At 46.7% G+C, this 13,050-nt stretch overlaps 1 long non-coding RNA gene and 1 pseudogene across 3 annotated transcripts; both read right to left on the minus strand.

Moving 5' to 3' along the window:
- Positions 1 to 129: 129 nt before the first annotated feature.
- Positions 130 to 2,547, minus strand: LOC112272286. Of its 2 annotated transcripts, none has more exons than XR_002965870.1 (2): positions 2,035 to 2,547; positions 130 to 846 (listed from the first exon to the last, which is right to left on the minus strand). It is a non-coding gene; the product is annotated as an uncharacterized LOC112272286 (long non-coding RNA). The 2 variants fall into 2 exon arrangements; XR_002965869.1 differs by having other exon boundaries at positions 130 to 1,276; positions 2,035 to 2,164.
- Positions 2,548 to 3,748: 1,201 nt separating this feature from the next.
- On the minus strand, positions 3,749 to 10,577 carry LOC100836932 (annotated as a pseudogene). The gene is made up of 7 exons (XR_002965871.1): positions 5,676 to 10,577; positions 5,362 to 5,566; positions 5,161 to 5,277; positions 5,016 to 5,076; positions 4,634 to 4,923; positions 4,387 to 4,527; positions 3,749 to 4,299 (listed from the first exon to the last, which is right to left on the minus strand). The product of XR_002965871.1 is annotated as a putative disease resistance protein RGA3 (transcript).
- Between the last annotated feature and the right edge of the window lie 2,473 nt (positions 10,578 to 13,050).

Below are 13,050 nucleotides of genomic sequence, written 5' to 3' on the forward strand. Positions count from 1 at the left end.
GGCGGTGAGATGTCGGCAAGAAATAAGGAAAAATGGCATCTTTCCGTAAGTCATCGAAAGTTGATCTCAAGTTTTCTTTTAACAAAAACAGTCACTAACAGACTTCTTATTATATTCCAAACAAAACCAGAGACTCAAGTTTCAAACCTATAAGAGCTGGCAGCTATATACTCGCCGCCGGCCAGAGGAAGAGGAGGAGCTGGCGTTTAAGTTTACAATAGGAATGTTTGGCCACATCTCAAGCAGCAGCCGTACATTTTTTTTTCTTCCCTCTAAAATTCTTGCTGGAACTCAGCTCTTAAGTTTACAATACGAATAATTCTACTGATCAACACACGAGTTTCTAAGGCAGTCATCATCATCTCCGTTGTCAACTTCTGTCATTGCTCCCAGAAATTGATCGAATCAGAAGAACCATATGCAGCCAGTAGTTGTGCCTCCATCGGCAAACAAGAGACCATGAATGATCAACCACATCTCGAAATATTGAATCATAACTTCCTCCTCAGACATCATGTTTGGGTTCGTCAAGAGGGGACCACCTGAATGATGATGATGCTTGAAATGAGCATGTGCAGTTTAGCCAGCCAGAGCAAGTCTCGTTTATGGGCCCAGCCCTAGTGAGCCAGCCAGAGCAAGTTGAGCGCAGAGTTGCAGCTCGTCTTCCGGTTGATGAAAGGACTCATATTTATATCATTCACCTCCACCATCGCAATCTTAATTACTCCCTCCGTGCCATAATGATTGGCACGGATTTAAACTAGTTCTAGTTCAAAATCATGCCAATCTTTATGAAACGGAGGGAGTAACAGTGATCGCTCACACGACAGTTCTTGACATCTTCATCTGCATGTTCATAATTAAGGCAAAGGCATGAATGCGTGTATTGTATTCAGCTCGTCGATCGAAAGTTGATCTGATCTGACCAATCCTTATGTGAACAAAGCAGCCACTGACACTCTGTTATTAAAGAAAATACAAAAATATAAAAAGGCCAGATCCAATCCTAGCTACAGATTATGTTTACTTCGTTTGATCTTAATTACCGAGGCTAAACCAGTGTACCGTTTTTCTTTCTTTCTGCATTTTAGTTCTACTTCCTCGATGCAGCGCCTGAGAGGATGGAACTTGGTACTCCCTTTAGCTGATGCAGTGCGCTGTATTAGGTGGAGCTGGACTAGACCATGCATGATGCATGTGGTGTATCTGATCTGATGAATGAATGAGATAGGAATTGCAGAGCCCCTAGCTACCACATGCAAGCAACGTAGCAGAACTGTCAAAAGTAATGTGTACCATTAATTAATTGGAGGTACAACAAAGGAGTATAAAATGAAAGCATGTGAACCAACAATGCATGTAAATAAAGAAATAGTCAAGCGACAGGGCGTGTTAGCTTGATTAGACGACAGTGATGAGATGTCGGCAAGAAACAAGGAAAAAAGAAAGCCGGACGGAGAGGAGAGCCACCTAAACCCCAGGGCAAAATTGCCACCACACCATGCCGCCCCATGATCAAAAGCTTGTGTTTCGTCAAAGCTAGTTTTTGCTTTTTTTTCTTTTGCAAAATTGTACATAGGGAAACCCATACAACTTCATGTGAGACGCTTTTTCCAGAAGAAAAATAATATACCGGCACTGAGTAGATTCCCTGCAGTGCACTGGCATCGCCGCCCATAAAGCTAGTTTTTCCTTTACTTTTGTAACCCTTTAGGTATAGTTGTAGTTGTATATAAAGGAACCCATACAACTTACTTAACATGCTTTTTCTGTAACAAACAAATATTGTAGACTCTGAGTGGATTCCTGGTAGCGCACTGGTATCGCCCACTCAGGTTAACATAAAAATCATTATGTAAGGAAAAGTAGGAGGTACTAGTGAAAAACCGAACTCGGTGTGCGTTGGGTTCCCTAGCAAGGCAGGAGGCATTTTGTATTTTAAAGCTCGATTCCTTAACAGCAAAAAAGGAACAGAGAAGAGGCATTTTCTACTACCTACTCCACCACTATAAGCTTGATAGAATGTGGGTTCACCTGTCCTGGATTGAGGAAATCGAGCAAAGGGGCCGTGCCCGTGCGGAGTCGGAGAAGACCTCGAGGGTTCGATCGATCTCCCTCGAACCTCCACGGAAAGATCTCGAATTAGCCTCACCATATGAAACCAGTGCGACTAGGAGGAGGACATAGAGGGCGGTGGTCGTAGTCGGAGAGGCTCGCCGTCGCCGGAGAGGGTGACGGATCGACCGCGCGCGCGCGGTGGGAGAGAGGAGACGAGAGGAACCAAACCAACGCCGCGAAGGAGAGTAGCAAAGGGGGATGGGCCTGGAATGTATCGTCTCTCTAAACTGGCGCCAGCAAGGCCCAACAAGACCAGAATGGGCTTATCGCGCTTGGGGTTTAGCTGGATTCGGCCAACGCGAACTCAGGTGGTTGGGTTTTTTTTTTAGAACCAACCCATCCAGATTCAAGTTTCAGACTTGACATGAGCGCTTGCATTTTCTGGATTTATTCCAGCCTTTAACCGGCGTTGTGATTTCAGTGGAAGTGACGTATCCGTCAACTACGAGGCGCCTGTGGTGACTTCGTCAATCTCAAGATGATCAGCCGGTGGCTCAGTCTCTCGGAGGTGCTCATAGGGGTAGGGTGTGCGTGCGTGCGTTCATAGGGGTGAGTGTACGTGCGTGTGTGTGAGTGCTTGCGTCTGTACTGTGTTTCCTCAACAAAAAAAGTTAGATTCGGCCAACACTTTCTGCAAAATGTTTTTTTAGGGAGCCTACAGGATATATGTAGACACTTCTAATTCTATACACCCCCTCAGGCCCGCGAAAAATACAAGGATGGCTGTGATTGAAGCGTACACCTTCGGCCATTAGGGCAGTTTTGTAAATATCACGGCCGTACAACCCAGCGTATGACCCTCGAAAGCCCATCCGGGTCAAAGGAGGTTGTACGCGTATACGTACTCGCACGGCGTACGTCCGTTGTGGCGTAAACAAGGCAATATTGATCCCCGAACCATTCCATATGTATGGATCTCATTTAATTGATGCTTCCAATCAATCAGATTTTGCTGTAGACTCGTAGTTGTAGTACTTGGCAAAATTGATCGTTTCGGGTTGGAAACAGATTATTACGAGAAAGGACAGGCCATTGATCCATGAGGAGGACAGTGATTGGAGGGGTCGGCCGAAGACCATGGATCCGTAAGAGGAGGGCGGTTGGGAAGAAGGAGGGTTCTTGGCCAGAAAAAAAAAACATCGGAATTAACCTAAGCCGTTAAATTACAAGGAAGCACGATGTGAATACATGCAAGCCGCGTCGATGGTAACCAAGGCAGATTCTCACCTCGCGTGTCATTAACAGCAGGCTTAACGGAAAAATTACAAAAAAATCTAGTACTTGCCGTTTCTACTCCCGAAGAAATTAATGGCCTAGCGTAATTGTAGGGGCAACTAACCATTCATTTCCTTTCCTCTTCCCTAGGCAATTACGCATGCATGGCAATTAACTCCAGTAAAGAGCTGACGCGGTTGTTTCCTTTCCTCGAAATCCTGAGTTATCGCTTCAATTAAGAGAAAAAAGGAAACATGGGGCTTGTACAAGGAAATCATAGAGATCGGCCAATGAATCTATGCATGTGAATACGTGGTTATACAGGGCTTGGATACGGGCTTTCGCGGGCTATACCAATCAGGGCCTAATTTAAGTCACCCCGTCCTGCGATGACTTTGGGATATGGGGGGCCGCATTGAATAACGCCTCATATGTAGATGGTGATTGCTGACACCCTGAGTCATACAGTGGCAAATTAATACATTGTCGCTTTTTGCGAAGAAAATTAATACATTGTCGCAACAGGATAAACTCAGTAGTAGCTGTTATTATTGTACTACGTGCAAAGGCAAGAATGTCTGAAGAAGCAGCGTTGCAGGTCTTCTTCGAGACAGCAACATGTCATCGCCGTAGTCTCCAGCAGCAGTACTAGTAGTAGAGATCCCCCCCTCCCGAATTCTTGCTGGAACTCAACTGTTATGCACAGGACCCCAGCGCTTTTACGTTAACAGCAGGAATAATTCCACTGATCAACCAAGGCAGTCAACATCGTCTCTCGATCGGGCGTCAACTTCCGCTGCTGGAAATTGGATCGGAACGACTGCAAAGCGCACCGGGCTAGCTCCAGTAACATGCTGCACGAAACAATATAGGTCTTGGAATCTTCAGTCATAACTTCCTCCTCAGGGTTTGGGCTTGGTTGGTCAAGAGAGAGAGGGAACAACACCTGAACGATGATGCCACATGCTGCACGAAACAATGCAGGTATGTGCTTTTAGTAGAAATAAAATAAAAGAGAAAGAAAGAGTCGAACCTGAAGAATGACCAACTGACCTTTGAGATGGCAGATGCAGAACCGCACAGCTCCTTCAAGACATCCAAGATGGATGCTCCTCTTACTGTTATTGTTTCGATGGAACAAGTTATAGGAGTTCTGAGTGCCAACTGCAGAATTTACAGCTGGCTGCAATGGTTCTGCAGGATTTGGGTAACAAACGTAATGTCAGAAGATGAACTTCGAAACTCATCATTACATGGATATAAGTAATCAGTCATCACACTGAGTTGGTCATAAGTGAACCTGCTAGGTAAGAACTGAAACTCTGAAGGTTGCCAGTGAAAGAGTAGCATAGACGCAATCTCCATAATCTGCACAAGATGTATGGTAGCACAATGGACCGACCAAGACCATGAGGAGATAGTCAACCATTGTATGGCACGTGTTTGAGCATCGACATATTCAGAAAAAGGCAAAGGTAGACTGCCAGTGAAAGCCAACAGTAGATGCCAAAAGTGGCACATGGCTACCCAAAGACAGCTGCTACTTGTGGTGAAAGTGTAGCAGAAAGTTGATGGATCCATAATTACAACCTGCACAAGAAATAGCATGAAAAAAAAGTAAGACCGTAAGAACATTACATATTAAGCACAGAGTTTGGAACACTGGACTGATGAGAAGGTACTTCAACAATTCAGGTTCAGAACTGCACGGGGCTTGGTCTTCTTCTCCCTAACCTAAAAAATCTTAACAAAAGCAACCGGGTTGCGTATTTCAGCTTGCAGTTTTCCTACATGAAGAAAAAACAACTTGGAGGCGACCAATATTACCTTGGATTTCGACTCGTAAATCTGGGCTTGCTCATTGTTGACGCACATGCATGCGAAGGGCATGACTTGTTGCCTCCAGATGCAGAGATAATCCCAGAGCTTACAAGAATATCTAGGCTGAAAAGATTAACGGCATATGTCAGCCTGAAAAAATTTGCATAAAGAGAAAAGAAAGTAATCCTCGGAGGCTGCAAGTGTTACCTTAGTTTTCTACTCACAAATCTGGGTATATTCCGTCCAATTTCTTGAAGTGCACAAGCATGGATGCAGAAAGGGATTGCAGATATAAACCCAATTCCTACAAGAGTAGCTAGGCTGCAAGGACTCACAGCGTATGTACACATTGCACACAGCTAGCAATTTGAACCCGTGACGTAGAACATAGCCGTACGTGCCAGCTGCAAGCCTGTCAGGATTCACAAGTCAGTGCTATATATGAATTAAGAAAAACAGAGGAATAAGGAACACGGTAACAGCATGTAACAAGCTAGTGGGGGTGAGGACTCGCACGTTACCTTGGGCTAGGTATAACAATACACGTATAAATCTGGCTTTGTTCCTCGTAATTCCTTGCCTTGCTCCTGTGGCTCGGGACTGCAATTGATCACGCATAGCTCTCGCAGAGAAGTGGGGAGGCCCCCCTTGGGCAGCGACCGGATCTCAGGACAACCAACGACTTGTAGTTCCGTGAGAGAAGAAAGGCTGTGTAACCCTTGCGGGAGGGCCGGCAGACACCGGCACTTCCAAAAACATAGGGATTGGAGGGAGGTGAGGAGCTGGAGCGCATTCTCTTCCTCTTCCGTGAAGCTTTCCACCCGCTGATCAGAACTGAAGAATAACTTGTGGAGGGTGGTGGAGAAGAGGCTGCAGACGGGAGCAGCAAGCATCGCTGAGATGCAATCCACGTTGAGTGTTTCCAATTGGAAGCAGCCTGCAGCAGGCAACAACAGTTTGGTATTGCTTGCCACCGCCAATTCTGAGAGAAGGTCCGCGGCTACAGAGCGAGGACTATCTTTTCTTGTGTTGCAGACCACCAATTCCTTGAGATTGACAGCGGCGATGAGAGGGTTGAACCCATCCACTGTTAAATTCTCGCAATCTGGTAGCCATAGACTGGTGAGAGACGTGGGGAGGTTTGAGAGCAGAGCCGTTGATAGAAAGCTTGGGTCTTCTTCAATCTGAAATTCCCTGAGGGAGGTTAGCTTTGGAAGTTCTGTCCATGGGATTGCTGATCCGCCTCCAAATCTGACGCTCTCTAATTTGCCTGCCATATTGTGCCAGGCGACTTCCCTGATATACCCATTAAAAGAGAGTGACTTGAAGATTCCATTGTATGCCATCCTCCCCACCGGACTATCTTTCACATCAACTTCAGTCAGTGTGGAAGTGTGAGGCATGGGGGGTAGGAACAACATTGGGCATTTAGAAATTTCAAGACTAGTCAGATGGTTACAAGTGACAGCAGACGGCTCCTGCAGGAAGGGCAGCGAGCAGAGTTTGGGGCATGAGCTGCAACGGATTTCTTCAAGCCCTGAAAATGTTTGGGCATCAGGCGACCCAACCCACTCAGTAAATCCTGGCAAAGAATGAAGACCAATCTTCTTCAACTTCATAAAACTTCTGTCTGTAACACCACCAAAGCCAGGTCTGATCTGACAAAGTCCAGAAATCTTCTTCAATGTGAGTGAAGTGAGATGCAGTAGGTGCCCAAAAGGTGGGTCGACCCAAGACACACCCTCTAGGTGGAGAGATGCCAGCATCTTTGTGCTAATGTTACTACCACAAAACCAACTAGGACCAGTTGAACCACCATGATTTTCAATGCAAAGTGCTTGAAGATTGCGGTGGGGCTCAAGACCATCAAGAACATCAGACTTTGCGACTTGTTGGTCTCCACCCCATACTAGTGTCAATTTTTTCAAACCACCTTTTGAAACCAGTTTGGCTTTCAGAGCCTCTTCCTTGGTTGCCACATTTTCAAGATTACATATACGCAGTTTTCCTCCAAGCTCTGTTAATGCCCCCAACTCACTCAACTCAAATCCATCACTCTCTTTCTTGACACAGAATTCTGTAAGCTCCTTTAAACACTTCATCTTTCCAACAGCAGGAACATTGGAATGGAGTTCTTGTCCAGCAACAAAATGGCGTAAATTGATAAGCCGGCTAATGTCTTTAGGAAGTTTAGTACTAGGATGCCAACTACTTAGGTCCAATAATATCAAGTGATAAAATCTGGACAGTGTGCTAGGCAAAGCTACCTCTGGGTCATATTTTGGTGTCCTAATTTTTAGGTACCGGAGGTGGATAAGTTTTGAAAAGTTGTTTGGCAAAGACTCTACGGACTCGACTTCTACAAGTAGGACACGGAGACCCTCTATTTCCTTAAAAGTTTCTTTCAAAATCTCATCAATATTTTCCCCGTACGCTCTAAAAACCATTAAAGCCCGTAAATTTACAATGTCTATCTTGCTCCTCAATTTCACCATTTCTCTCCTAAAAGTCTCCTCATATCTATCTTCCATAGTAATAGACAAGTGTCGAATAGATTTTGGGATGGCATCAGCTCTAAAACTTACACTACTATTTATATTGAGGCATTCTTGGGATGAAACACTCCGTGATAGTTCATGCAATAAATCATGCATCACATAGTGTTCACCCCAACGATCATTCCCCTTTACGAGAAAACCATGTCCACTAGTTCTTCCATGTATTTCTCATCTTTGTCTATGACTCCTATTGCAACCCAAAAGTGGGTAATCTCTAAATTCCTAAAACTATAATCTTCAGGGAACAATGCAAAATAAGGAAAACATTTTTTCAAATGGAAAGGAAGGTAATCATAGCTAATCCTTAGAGATGGCATAATATCATCGTCATTTTTTTGGTTTTGCCATTCATTGTTTTCAAGAACTCCCATCCAATGTTCCCGAGAAAGGTCCTTTCTCAACAATCGACCAACTGTTTTGGCTGCTAGAGGTGAACCCTTTAACTTCGTTGCAATATTTCTTGCAACATCAGTTAAGGCATGTTGGTAATCCTCTGGTTCTTTTCCCTCAAATATAAATGCTTCAAAGAACGTGAAGAATTCATCAGGCTCCAGACCTTCCAATGGTATTGGGTTGATTGATTTCACCATTTTAGCTATAAATGGGAATCGAGTTGTGACAAGAACCATGCTACCTTTGGCTTCCCCCTTCATGAATGGAGCTAGCAGGTTTTCCCAACTCTGGTCAGTGCATTCCCATATGTCATCGAAGACAATTAAAAACCTTTTTGACTTGAGATTTTGTGAAATGGATATTTGGAGCTGATCTAAACTTGTTGTTTGATTTGCATTGTTGCTTCCTTCTATGCAGCTAAGGATCTGTTGGCTGATCTTAAGCACATCAAAATCAGTTGATACACAGATCCAAACCCTCACAGAGAAGTGCTCTTCTATCCTTTTATCATTATACAAGTGTTGAGAGAAAGTTGTCTTTCCAATGCCCCCCGGGCCAACTAGAGGCAGAACAGAAAGCTTTTCACAGCTATTTCCTGCACTGGTGATGATATCTTTTATAGTTTTCTCAAAAAGGTCTCGCCTCCCGTACAATGTATCTTGTGTAGTTGTTGATCCGATGAGAGGCCGTTTTAGGCTGCCAATTGCAGTGTTGTTGGTATGAGGTGGATTTATTTTGAGTAACTCAGAGACTCTGTCACATAGAGGAAGTATTTGCTCTAAGACCAGCTTAATCTTCTTGGACATTGCCACTCGGTCGAAAGACAACTTATCAGCTGGTCCAGCATTGCGTGATTTATGGGTAACGACATCAGCAGATGCAGCAGCTTCATCATGACCTTGCGGCATACGCGAACAAGAAAAGCAAGCAATGCAGTTACCGACAGCATGGCGAAGAGCATGGCGACCGTGGCGAGCATGACCACGGAGGTCATCGCCCAAATCCGGCACCGCGTACTTGGTGCCGTCGAGCTGGTCCTGGATGATGAAGTAGTGAAGCTCGTCCAGCGCGTCCTCGGCCTCGTCGGCCTTGGCACTGAGCTGCTGCACTAACCCCTTCAGGCCAGGTCTGTCTTCGGGCATGACCCGCTGCCGGGCCTGCTGGAGCAGATCTTGCGCGAAGAAGAGACTCGTCTTGATCTTGTCTGCATTGAGGCCGAGCTCGGCGCTGGCGACGTAGGCCTGCACGAGCTCATTGGACAGCAGTTTCACCATGCCGTCGATGAGCCCGCTTGCCGCACCAATCGCCGCCTCCATCTCCTCTGGCGCCGGCGCCCACAGTGTTTGGCGATTTAGTTTTCTCGCAGGGGATGGATTTCCTTGGGTGCGGAAGGCAGTGCCCGGCTCGTTTGATGACTGGGTGTTCGGTTTATGGAAGAGAAGGGTCGTGTTCGTCTGCGTTCCGATTTTTGGTTTTCAAGAATTAAAAACGCATCTTTCCACCATGCACGGGACTGATTGAGTGGGTGACTGGTTGCATCAATTAGTGGTGCACAATTTGAGAAGCATGCAGGAATCAGGTTGTAACGGCGCCCGTTTATTTGCCCTCTTACCGCCGTTTAGGTGCAGCAGTGTGCAAACGCGGTGAAGAGAGCAACCTAGATAGCATAGAAACGTGAAGAAAGAATGAGAAACGGGCCCTGGCGGGCAATAAACGGGCCCGTCTGACATCCCTATGCAGGAACCTCTAGTCATCATTGTCATGAGGTGCCAATCAAGAAAGGAACTACAATTAAATGCAAGGGATTGACAAAGTCTTAGAAAGGCTACACGACATGGACCAGTGACTTGGCAAAGTCGATGCTGTCGCTGCCCAATGGTTGTTGTACTGTGCAGACAACGAAGGAAGCAAACAAACCAAGGAGAGCCACCCAGAATTCATCCCCGTATGCCTGGACCAAAGATATTTGTTGAGGCTTAAGCAAAGTAACCACTGTTTATTTTGTTACATACTACCCGTCAACAAAGCCCAAAGCACTAACGAAGCAAACCTTCAATTTCAATGCCATGTGAATGTGGATGTGGTTGTCTGGATTGATGAGAGCTCTAGGAACAAGAGGAAATTAATGACCGCTGGCCCAGGCATTCTCGCATCAACCTTCCGTGCACGTACGGAGCGATGGTCAGCACGCCACTGAACGACATTTCCTTCCGTTGTCAGGCAGGCGGCAGAGAGAAGGCACGTACCTTACCTCGGCAGGGAAGTGGGCGGCGGTGGAGCCGAGACCGGAGTCGGAGAAGACGAAAGGCGCGCGGTCGGTCTCCCTCCCTCCATGGATCCTTGGTGGATTTCGAATAAACTTGGTGCGTTTGCGACGAGGGTAACTCGACTCGAAGAAGGTCCTCCTCCCGCGAACGGTGCCGCCGGCGATCCTCGTGGCCGCGCCGTCGTCGGGGAGCTCGCCGTCTGACCTTGTCGTGGGTAGCAGCAGGCAAGGGAACTAAAATTCTTCTGAAGGCACCGGCCCAGACACACTCCGCTGTACAGCCCACGGGCTATCAATTTTCGTCGTGACGGCCCAACAGCAACCTCTATTCATGTGGAATTTCATCTTTGATCGATGGTACAGTACTTCTCCCCTAAAAAAAAAACCTTGGAGGGACCTGGGTAATCCTTGTGTCCCCTAGGTCCTTGTTAGTCGACGAGGTTGCTGGTGCACCCCGTGCTCTCTCTAGTCAAAAGCCCTCTATTTTGGGTATTGTCGAGGTAGCCCCTTGTCAGTCGAGCGACGACCGGCCAGCAGCATGGCGGGCAAGGTGCAGGTACGTGCGGCCACGGGCAGCAAGGCGGTCATGGTTGCGACGTGGGGCTGCAGGTGGCGATGCCGCCGGGGGATGGTCGCGGGGCGGAGGAGGGAGAAGGACGTGACGGCGTCGAGGAGGGTGGCGGCCGGAGCGGCGGCGGAAACGAAGGCAGGGGACGGGCACGCGCGGCGGGGGTGAAGGCAGGGAGGGGCGCCAGGGCGGCGATGGCAATGGGGCAGAGGCAGGGAAGGGCGCGGCAGCGGGGCACGTCGGTGGCGAGGCAGACCAAGTCCTGCGGCTAGAGAGAGAGGAGAAGATGCGTGGAGATGGAGAAAAGAGGAATATGGGCCTCGCAGGGAGCCCCCAGGAATGAGGGCCAGAGGGGTGTTTCTATGGGCCTTTCTACTCTAGAGGCCCAAGTAAGAACCCTATTGAAGACAGTCTTCCTACATCCAAGTATATACACGACTAGGGACCAGGGACCATTAGAAAGTCTTAGAAACAAATATGTGATGCATATCAATGATGATGTTCAAGAGCAATATAAATAACTCATGAATACATAGAGAAATATCGTCAGTACATGAATCACCACATGATTTCCACCAGGGCATGCATATCTCCAACACGTACAGACATAAACCCGTACGTGTTGCACCCTATAGGAAACTTATGAGGTCATCCATTTCAAATTGCTCCTACTCAAGCATGCTTAACACCAAGAGATTCTTTGGAGACTAAGATGCATCTTGTTATCTATTACTATATATTAAATTACAAACGGTGGTGATGGCGCACGTCCGTAGGTTTTTCATCAAAATTACAATCCATGCCACACCACCCGCCCGAAAAACTTGCTCGACTCAACCTCCGTTGTCAACCCGCCTCCCATGGCCCTATCTCGCAACATGTCCCACGTCTCCACCCCGTCCGATCCAACATGCCGGCGCCATAACCTCCCATCCGCGGTTCCCTCCATCCGGATCCAAACACCTCTGCCCGCAACCATGGGCTTCCGTGTGGACGTCGTCCCCTTCAACCCCAACTAACGGGACTCTCCCGAGATCCCGCCCGCGCCACCATCCTTGGGCGGGGCTGTCGCTACGGCCTTGTTCTACTCCAACAACTGGCCCCATCGTCAACTGGTTCCCTTTTGCGTTTAGCCTTCTGGATGAGTGGATCGTCTGGCGGCGCCTCAATGTATTCCCTCCGTTTCATAATTCTTGTCAAAATATTGTTGAAAATTTAGGTAATTTTGATGAATATTTAATCCAGAAAAAACAGGGCTAAAAACATGTAGCATATTATGTCATGCAAACTAGACGAACTAAACAGCAACGCAAAGCGATAAAACTCGTCTAATCCAACAAATATTACATGTATCTAAACGTTTTTTAAGTATAGCTAGATACATTCATTTTTAAACGGAGCAAGCAAGACAACTTGCGAGCAGCGTCGGGTCACTGCCGGATGCCGTGTGAACCACGAGGCAGCATGCATGCATTGCAGGGCAACAAGAAGCGGATGACGACATGTCCCCGACTCGTCCTTCAGGCCGTGCGCCAGGACGTCTAGGTATCTTCGGATACACTACTACACCATTGAGTAATATCGGTCAGGATATCATGCTAATAGCTGAAACTATAAACTATTGCCATGTCTTTGTAACTGTTAGCGCTACAAGACCTTCGTCATTATGCAACCCAGATCTGATTAGCATTAGACATGTCATGGCATCATATGGTACGTGCTTGGAGAATAAGCAATTGAGCCACCACTCATCATCTTTACTACAGTATTTCCAATGACATATGCACATGGTAGATTAGGGATTTAGATTTAGGTGCTAAAAGATTGAATTGTAGAAGATGACACAAAAATGAATTACTTGTGGGTTGCTATACAATTTTCAGAAAGAAAGATATTGTTATCTTTTGAGAGACCCACTGTTCCAGAAAACCACACCAGTAGAGATTCAAAAATGGGATTAGTGGCGGTGATCATGTCCGCCACCAATCATGCGCCATTGGTGTTCTTACCACCGGTGGCGGGTAAAAGTAGAGTATAGAGACAAATCTTATGAAACACCTTTTTTAGAGGGATATTTGGTGGTGTCAAAGAAGACCAAAGATAAAAAAAAT

This window comes from Brachypodium distachyon, chromosome 1 (genome assembly GCF_000005505.3).
Source record: "Brachypodium distachyon strain Bd21 chromosome 1, Brachypodium_distachyon_v3.0, whole genome shotgun sequence".
Taxonomy (NCBI): Eukaryota; Viridiplantae; Streptophyta; class Magnoliopsida; order Poales; family Poaceae; genus Brachypodium; species Brachypodium distachyon.